General features: G+C 41.6%; 1 protein-coding gene across 1 annotated transcript in view; it reads right to left on the bottom strand.

Annotated features, from left to right (window-relative positions):
- LOC138980344 (uncharacterized) overlaps window positions 1-7244 on the bottom strand; it is a 30824-nt gene extending 23580 nt beyond the window's left edge. Inside the window, exons 1-2 of the mRNA XM_070353211.1 lie at window positions 6896-7244; window positions 2934-5244 (exon numbers count right to left, since the gene is read on the bottom strand). The gene's annotated coding sequence lies outside the window, so the exon portion shown is untranslated. The remainder of the gene's footprint in view (window positions 1-2933; window positions 5245-6895) is intronic.
- Between the last annotated feature and the right edge of the window lie 2756 nt (window positions 7245-10000).

Here is a 10000-nt window from a genome sequence, read left to right as displayed (position 1 = left end):
ACACACACACACACACACACACACACACACACACCCACAACAAGCAAACAAGCAACCAAACACACACACACAACAAACAGTAAACACACACACACACACAAACGTTAAACACACACACACATACACACACACACGGCACACACACACAAACACACACACACACACACACACACATACACACACACGGCACACACACATATACACACACACACACACACACACACACACACACACACACACACGGCACACACACACACACACACACACACACACACACGAAACAGAATCCTGCCTCAGTTCCCTGACATCTCAAGACATCATGTGGTTTATCACAAGTCCATCCATAACCCGAGTCTTTCAAATTCTTCATTATCTCCTTTATCCTCTCATCCCTTACATACCCGGAGACGCCTTTCTCGGACCCCCTATCTCTCAAGACATTATATCAACTATCACAAGTCCATCTACAGACGAACCTGTGTAAAACGACCCCTCAAGGGACCGACCAAATCTGGTCCTTGTAGACAGGTGGTCGCAATGTAAGGGTGAGTTATACAGAAAAAAAATCTAAACAAAAAAAGAAAACACTACAGCAACCAGTGTTGGTCAATTCTGTATCAAATCTATTCTGAGAGTCGCCGACTTCATCGGGATGGTAAGGCCCCCCAAAAAATAGGTCTGTTTACGGTAACCCGACCGACCCTATTTTTTTCGCGCGACCCTTGACTTTTTTTTGGCATTTGGGGGAAAAAAAAATTTAAAAAAATAACGTAAAAATATGGTTTTTTGGAGAAAAAAAAATAAAAATCCCGACCTACCGACCCTATTTTTTTGGCCTATGTTACCGTAAACAGACCTATTTTTTTTGGGCCTAAAGATAACTTAGGAATTATGGCACGTGATGTAAGGTGTATTTATGATTGATCTTAATGAAAATATCGTCTGGGATCCTTCCGGCTGGTTGTTGTGGGCAGGTGGTCGTTGTGGGCAGGTGGTCGTTGTGGGCAAGTTGTCGTTGTGGGCAGGTTGTCGTTGTTGGCAAGTGGTCGTTGTGGGTAGTGGTCGTTGTTGGCAGGTGGTCGTTGTGGGTAGGTGGTCGTTGTTCGCAGGTGGTCGTTGTGGGTAGGTGGTCGTTGTTGGCAGGTGGTCATTGTGGGTAGGTGGTCGTTGTGGGCAAGTGGTCGTTGTGGGCAGGTGGTCGTTGTGGGAAAGTGGTCGTTGTGGGCAAGTGGTCGTTGTGGGCAAGTGGTCGTTGTGGGCAGGTGGTCGTTGTGGGCAAGTGGTCGTTGTGGGCAGGTGGTCGTTGTGGGCAAGTGGTCGTTGTGGGCAAGTGGTCGTTGTGGGCAGGTGGTCGTTTTGGAGAGGTGATAGCAATGTCAGGTTCAACTGTATCACCTAATGCTCTCTCGTTCTTCTCTTTATCCACTACCTCGCCACCCCCTCCCCACCCCCACCCCCACCCCCACCTCCCTTGTCCCCTACAGGTCATTCATTATGTTGTCTCTTCTCGGTCACACGCAAACTATACAAAAAAGAATCCATGCGTACTGCTTTCATCAGCTTAAAAAATAAAATAAAAACTGCCCTATGCAGGTAAACAGAGAGAGAATTTATAACCCAGATAGTGTTCCCATGTTTTTGTAGTTGATGTTTTCCCTCTGATTCTACACACGCACAAGCAAGAAAGAGTTAAAGTCGAAGGCACTCAGAGAATTCAACAGGTCAACACAGTGGAACCCCTCTTGTAAGACCCTGGGCCAATTTTAGACTGTCCCCTTTTGAAAACCTTGTTATCTCCCATGTTTTGTTCATAACCTTTGTATATTTTCGTCCGTTTTAAGACTCCCTCCTTGGTAAGACCTGATCTGCTCAGATTTTTGGAGGTCTTAAAATGGTGGGGGGGGGGGGGGGGCTTCACTGTATTGAAATGAAAGTGAAGTATGTCAAGGCAAAACTTACAAAAGGTAGAGTTAGAGGGGGGGCGTGTGGCGGTTATGCAGGTAACAGAAGGGAAAGGGGGCTTTTGAAACCCAACAGAACTTGTCCGTAGTCACGAACGGATTAAATCTAAACTTGAATCGGCATGTCACCTCGTTCCAAAGGAGGAACAACTACAGCTTGTTTACGTGGAATGTTCAAGAGATTTGGGCGGAGACGGCAGAATAAGCTGAGGAACGGTGGAGGTAGGAGAGCGAGTAAGTGTGTGTAGAGGGGGGCGGAGAGGTTACAGTAGGGGGTGAGGTGTAGGGTGTGGGACATTAGCAGTTTTGCTAACGGTATTCGAGCTGTTATCCAAAGAGAGTTTCCGTGTATGCATGGAATGCAGCAATTTTTTATTTAAGTGCATATCTTTTAAAACTAAAACTAAATTTTAAAACAAATAATAAAGGGGGGAGATTTAGGGGCGGTAGGCGGTGGCAATGGGCTGCGGTGCGGGTGCGAGGGGGGGGGTGTACGGGGGTTTTACAACCCGTATTCGATCATCAGTTATTCGCGAAGAAGAGAGAGTGTGTGTTTGCATGACAAGAGAGAGAACGACGGGAACAAGTGGATACCCGTAAAAAGAAGGGGTTAGGGGGCTGGCAGAAAAATTTCGCAGTTTCACAACCCGAAATTCAATCAGCAAACAAGGAAGTTGAGAAAGTGTTTGTGTTTGTGTTTGCATGAAATAACAGAATGGAAAAAAGTGCAATCCTGTAAAAGAGAGAGAGAGAGAGAGAGAGAGAGAGAGAGAGAGAGAGAGAGAGAGAGAGAGAGAGAGAGAGAGAGAGAGAGAGAGAGAGAGAGAGAGAGAGAGAGAGAGAGAGAGGGGGGGGTAACAGTTATGCAAACAGTATTCAAGCAGTTGTCCAGGAAGTAGAAAGACAGAGTGTGTTTGTGTTTTCCTTTGCGGCTTGAAATGCAGGATAACCAAATGAGAAAAAAATGCATACCTGTGAAAATGGAGAAAGGCGGCGTTTATAAAGGTAATCCTCACGCAGGGGCACGTCCCACTCGAGAAAAATCTGACACTGATGGTATTGCTGCAGTCATGCGTCGTATCTCTTCTTTTGTGTTGTCGTGTGTTTCCCTTACACTTAAGTTTCAGGTTTTTTTTAATTGTTTTTGTTGTTGTTGTATCCTCACATACAATTATCTGACGTGTGGGTACGTCCTTTTGGTTATAACTCACGTAACACTGATGGTATCGCTACAATCATGCGTCGTTTCTCTTCTGTTGTGTTGCCGTGTGTCCCCTGCACTTAAGTTTCGGTTTTTGTGTATCCTTGTATACAGTTAGCTCCTGTAGGGGTTCCTCCTTTTGGTCATAAACCATCTAACACTGAAAGTATCGCCGCAGTATTTTCAAGTGTCGCTGCGCCTATATTTTCTTGTCTCTTTTGTTGTTACATACAATTTCAATGTATATCGCGCAGCTGTTCACAGTGATAAGCTAATCCACCTGTAAAAGGCACGTCACATTGTCCATAAATCTGTTAACACCGATGATCCGCATTCATGCACTGACCAAATCTCTTTGTTGCGCATACATATTGTTTCTGCACATATGTGTTAGTTGTTGTTGTTGGGTGTTTTGTTGTTGTTGTTTCCTTGCATAGATTATATCACGCAGCTGTTCACGATGATAAGGGCAAGTCCCAATGGTCGCACATTTGGTAACACTGATGGTATATCTCTGCGATTATACATTGTTACCTCTTTTGTTGTGTTTTGTCGCGTGTCTCTGCACTTACGTAGGTGGTGGTTGTTCTTGTTTGTATCTTTGCATTCAATTATATAACGCAGCTATTCACAATAACAATCCTTGGACAGGGGCAAGTCCAAATGGTCGTATATTTGGTAACACTAATAATAATAATAATAAAGTGTATTTATATTGCGCCTATCCCTTACAAAAAACAAAAATATTTGGCTCTAAGCGCATGATGTTGGTATGTCCTTGCGATCTTACATAACTGTATCTCTTTCATTGTGTGTTGTCCACGGTGTGTCTCTGCACTTATCTGTTGGTTGTGATTGGTTTTTGTATCCTTACATATAATTATCTCCACAATTATAATCCTCAAGCGGTTACAAATGGTATCTCTGCAACCATCTCTGGTTTTTGTATCCTTCATACAATTATCTCCACAATTATAATCCTCCAGCAGTTACAAATGGTATCTCTGCAACCATGCACTTATCTGTTGGTTGTTATTGGTTTTTGTATCCTTACATATAATTATCTCCACAATTATAATCCTCAAGCAGTTACAAATGGTATCTCTGCAACCATGCACTTATCTGTTGGTTGTTATTGGTTTTTGTATCCTTCATACAATTATCTCCACAATTATAATCCTCAAGCAGTTACAAATGGTATCTCTGCAACCATGCACTTATCTGTTGGTTGTGATTGGTTTTTGTATCCTTACATATAATTATCTCCACAATTATAATCCTCCAGCAGTTACATATGGTATCTCTGCAACCATGCACTTATCTGTTGGTTGTTATTGGTTTTTGTATCCTTCATACAATTATCTCCACAATTATAATCCTCAAGCGGTTACAAATGGTATCTCTGCAACCATCTCTGGTTTTTGTATCCTTACATATAATTATCTCCACAATTATAATCCTCAAGCGGTTACAAATGGTATCTCTGCAACCATCTCTGGTTTTTGTATCCTTCATACAATTATCTCCACAATTATAATCCTCAAGCAGTTACAAATGGTATCTCTGCAACCATGCACTTATCTGTTGGTTGTTATTGGTTTTTGTATCCTTACATATAATTATCTCCACAATTATAATCCTCAAGCAGTTACAAATGGTATCTCTGCAACCATGCACTTATCTGTTGGTTGTGATTGGTTTTTGTATCCTTACATATAATTATCTCCACAATTATAATCCTCAAGCAGTTACAAATGGTATCTCTGCAACCATGCACTTATCTGTTGGTTGTTATTGGGTTTTGTATCCTTCATACAATTATCTCCACAATTATAATCCTCAAGCAGTTACAAATGGTATCTCTGCAACCATGCACTTATCTGTTGGTTGTTATTGTTGTTTGTATCCTTGCATACAACTATCTCCACAAGTATCATTCTCAAGCAGTTACAAATGGTATCTCTGCAACCATGCATCACATCGCTTCTGTTCTGTGTTGTCGTGTGTCATCATAACCATGTGTCGTTTTTTTGTATCTTTACATACAACTACATCACGCAACTGTTCACAACGGTAATTGTCCTGCACACATAAACAATGGCAACAGCTTTTAAATTCGTTTTCACTGGATAGAAATGTCCGTTGGTTGCATCACAAATGTGATCGTCCTGCACGAATTAAAATCACATAAACATTGGTAACAGCTTCCAAATTCATTATCTCTGGAGTCAGGTGACCACAAACTGTGTAATATGTTTTCAGTAACAGTAGCCGACTTAGCCTATCATGTGTTTTCTCTGAAGTGAGATGTGGTTGTCATCTGCATAAGTGTGTAACCATAGCCGGCTTAGCTGATACACTATACAATGATTCATCAAATATTAGATCTCGTGTTTTAGAGCCTAGCTCCTATGTATTTATATTGTAGCTAAGACAGTATGGAATGATTCATCAACATTAATTCTCGAATTCAAGTTTAGAGTTATACACTTTTGTTTCTTACGTTTGTGAATGTGTATACATGTGCAACTTTTGTGCACAATATCTCCGAGTGTGAGTTCAGACACCGCTCAAAAACGAAGTACATGAACTGTATGATTTACCAAACATCACATGTCGTATTTTCAAGCTTTAACTCGTGCTTCTTTTTACAGTTGTAAATGTGTTAATCTCTTTGGGAAAATGTTTCATTTGAGCTCTAGCGCCCCACAAGTCTACTGTTCGTGGCTCTAACGTAAGAAAACACTGAGACGGGTTATTCAAATGAAATGCATTGCATACGTTTCGAGTGTTTTCTTCTCCGAACATTCAGAGCACACAACTTGCACTGTATTGATTGCCTTATAGTTTAATGCAGGACAATAGCAGAACAGTTAGTCAAGCAGTATGTAAGAAATGTTACGTCCTTTGTACTGGAAACTTGCATTCTCCCAGTAAGGTCATATATTGTACTACGTTGCAAGCCCCGGGAGCAATTTTTTGATTAGTGCTTTTGTGAAACAAGAAACAATTAACAAGTGGCTCTATCCCACTCCCCCCCCCCCCTTTCCCCGTCGCGATATAACCTTAAACGGTTGAAAACGACGTTAAACACCAAATAAAGAAAGAAAGAAAGAAAGCAGAACAGTACGTTCAGTTTCTGGTACAGTTTGAGTTAGTCAGCACAACTAATCTTTGGGCGGGGATATAGCTCAGTTGGTAGCGCGCTGGATTTGTATTCAGTTGGACGCTGTCAGCGTGAGTTCGATCCCAGGTTCGGCGGAAATTTATTTCAGAGTCAAATTTGTGTGCAGACTCTCTTCGGTGTCCGAACTCCCCCCCCCCCCCCCCCCCCCCCCCCCCCCCGTGTACACTACATTGGGTGTGCACGTTAAAGATCCCACGATTGACAAAAGGGTCTTTCCTGGCAGAAATTGCTTAGGCACAGTTAATAATTGTCTGCCTATACCCGTGTGACTTGGAATAATAGGCCGTGACAGGTAAATATGCGCCGTAATGGCTGCAATTACTGGCCGTATAAAATTTCATCTCACACGGCATCACTACAGAGCGCCTGGAACTGTACCCACGGAATATGCGCGATATAAGCCTCATTGATTGATTGATTGATTGATAGTTTAATGCAGGACAATAGCAGAACAGTACGTTCAGTTTCTGGTACAGTTTGAGTTAGTCAGCACAACTAATCTTTGAAAACAGGCAAGCGTAGGCCTACACAAGCAAAAATTCTTACCGTTCAAAAACAGCCGGCATGCGCACAAATAAAGTTATGACTCTTCAAACACAGCGCCCACACATCGACACATAAATATTCTAACACGTCCACTGCACTTCAGTGAAAAGCACCTCTTTCTAGCTCAGAGATGATCCACTGCTATCAAAGACAAAGAAGTAACGGTAGTCATCGACGTTAAATCCGGGAAAAGTTTCAAAACACACACCGCTGTCGAGAACTGAGACAAACGTGAAAAGCAGACGTCAAGAAGCAGACGACAGTTTTCCTCGAGGCTGTCAAGTCACTGTGCGATGTTTTTCGCGGGCTGGTCGGGCACACCTCTTCGTCTCTCCCTCTCCGCTTCATTGAGTGTAACGCGTGCCAGGTAAAAATACAGGTAAGATTGGAGAGGACCAACCCCCGCTCGAGCAGGAAGTGTTTTGGAATGAAAACAGCAGACGACACTTCGGAGTTCCCCCTCTGATTGCGGGACTGCTCGATCCGTCAGAGTCCCGTGTTCTTGTTGGCTCAGCGAGAAACTAAGATGTGTGGTGGCTTGATCTGAGACTCGAGGCTGACGTACGTAAAATGAGTTACAGTTTGACGTGACCTTCATATGAATTCATTAATTCCTTTGTCATCAGTTTAGCATACAATTGTATCCGACACCCTTTGCACAAAGCGGATTTTCTTGATTTTGAGCTTGTCTTCAATACAAACACGACATGTACAAAATATTTGTTTAGAAGATGATCTAGAATACAATCATTTTTAAATCCGATAGTGCACATTCGATCTTAATCACAATTTAAATCAACACAAAATGTCCAAACAGGCAAAGACATGTTTGTCTACCATAATTCACCATTATTATTTTGACATTATTTCAAACTTGTTATATTAAAATCGTCCGCCAAATTTCATTTGCTTTTAAGAGCGCTCATAAGCCTAGCTTGTTGTGCTCCATGTTCCTTATTTCATGTATGCGGCAATATTCCAATTAAATTTACTGAATAAACTTGTTTAAACCAAACAGGCAAAGTTTCATAAACATCTGTCGGGTAGTTTTCTAGGAATCGCTGTACACACACACACACAGACACACACACACACACACACACACACTAGCGCGCGCGCGCACACACACACACACACACACACACACACACACACACACACACACTCACACACAAACATACACGTACACACGCATAAGTGGTTATTAGATTCTGTCAACGTTATTTTAAACTCATCAACTACAATGCCATGTTAGTTTGCAGTTTACTGTTAATGCATTACACTATGTAGGGCAGAGAGCAATTTTCAGCCATTCGTCATTTTAGATACACGACAATAGAAATAAAATTAATGCGAATTGCGGAGGTAGGGCTGTGTTGAGAAACCAACACAGACCGTGACATCTTGAAGCCTGTGATCACTCATGTGGAACGGTGCGACTTTTTTAAAACTGTTTTTGTATTTCGACAGAAGGTGTCATTCAGTCGTGAAAAAAAATAACTCTGTGAGCACAGACTATAAAGCTTAACAAATGGATGCGGATTAGTTAAAGTTGGCTGGAGTTTCCCTTCTTTCTAAAATTAAGGCGAGAAAGATGTACATGTTAATAAGACGGACAAGACTAAGGGGGAAAACAAAAAGGGACTGAAGGAAGTTAGTTGACAACAACTAATTTTCTTGTTTTCAAATCTGTTATTTATAGAGGATAAAAAGCAGGACAAAGCTCACTGTTCACGGCCATCCAATCAAACTCGCTCTTAAATCAGACTGAGATATCCTGATTATTTCCGGAGTGTGTTTGTGCGTGTTTATTAATTTATTTGTTTTTGGGGGGGGGGGGGACTTTTTTAATTTGTTTGTTGTAGTTATGGTACATCCTGAACTCAGGTAAAATGAGTTACTTCCCTTCGGGTCTCATTTATCCCTGACAGGATGCCTTTGTTTTCCTTCTCTGGAGAGGAAATCGATTTTTTTTTTTTTTACATATTTAGAGCTTTTCGTAATGTGTTATTGATATAAGCAGATTCGTGATCGTCGATAATGATTTTTCATGGTGTTGTCTAATTTTTACATTACAAAGGAATTGATATGTAAGACAGTTTCAAGCGAGCTATCTTTCGCGGGTGTATTTACTGTGCAAACAACTCTAAATATGGCAAAAGTGTCACATGATAATCAACTTCGGCTACGAAGCAGACGACACTTTTTCCGTAACCAGTTGGGAGTGATGCAACAATATCACGGTCTCCTTCCCACAGCAGTCTCAACATTTCGACTTGTTTTAACCTTAGAACGATGTCTTTATCATAACTGTGAAGAACAGAACGGAGATCACTGTCGAAGTCGGCCAATCTGCAATCACTTTCGTCTCAGTTCGTCTATTTTCAGAAACATTAGCGAAAAACATGGGAGATAACTCTGTATTCTTGTTTTGATAGATTCCGCGCAGTAATTATGCACCATGTCAGAGAGACATGCCGGCGATACGACATGGACCGATGATTATCAGAATGGTTATGGTAGTAAAAGTGCAGAAATACCTTAGTTGTAGAAAGGGTAGTTGTAGCAGAAGTAGTAGTCGTGGGGTTTTTGTTGTATGTATTCTGCACAGTCATGGTTTATTTTGTTTTTGTTTATTTAGTTATTCTAGTTCATTATTGGGTGGGTTTTTTTCGGTAATGGGTGCATGTGATTTTCGATTGTTCAAAATTGCATCATTATTTATTTAATAGCAGGTTACAGTTCCTTCGCAATATGTCAATATTGTTGCTTTTGTTTTTGGAACAGATAATAAATCAGTAGTTATCTTCACATGGGTAGAATAGAACTGGGTATGCTTTGAGAACCAGCACTACGTGCCTCTTACGCACCACAACTTTGTTGGATTTGACGATACCATGGTTACTAGCAGGAAGCACTCAAAACAGCAGGTGACTCAGCAAGGTGACAGCAGGTAACTCGGCAAGGAGTATAAAAAGAAACCCCGTTTAGCTGGAGTAAATCCAATACTTCACACCGGGGACTGTGTTCCGCCTTATTTCAGCCGGGCTCGTTGTTCCCCCGTTTTCAGCCGGGCTTGTTGTCACACAAACGTAAGTGTAGTAC

Source organism: Littorina saxatilis, linkage group LG11 (genome assembly GCF_037325665.1).
Source record: "Littorina saxatilis isolate snail1 linkage group LG11, US_GU_Lsax_2.0, whole genome shotgun sequence".
Classification (NCBI taxonomy): Eukaryota; Metazoa; Mollusca; class Gastropoda; order Littorinimorpha; family Littorinidae; genus Littorina; species Littorina saxatilis.
Note: the sequence above shows the minus strand (reverse complement) of the source record. Positions and strands in the feature narration are given on the sequence as shown.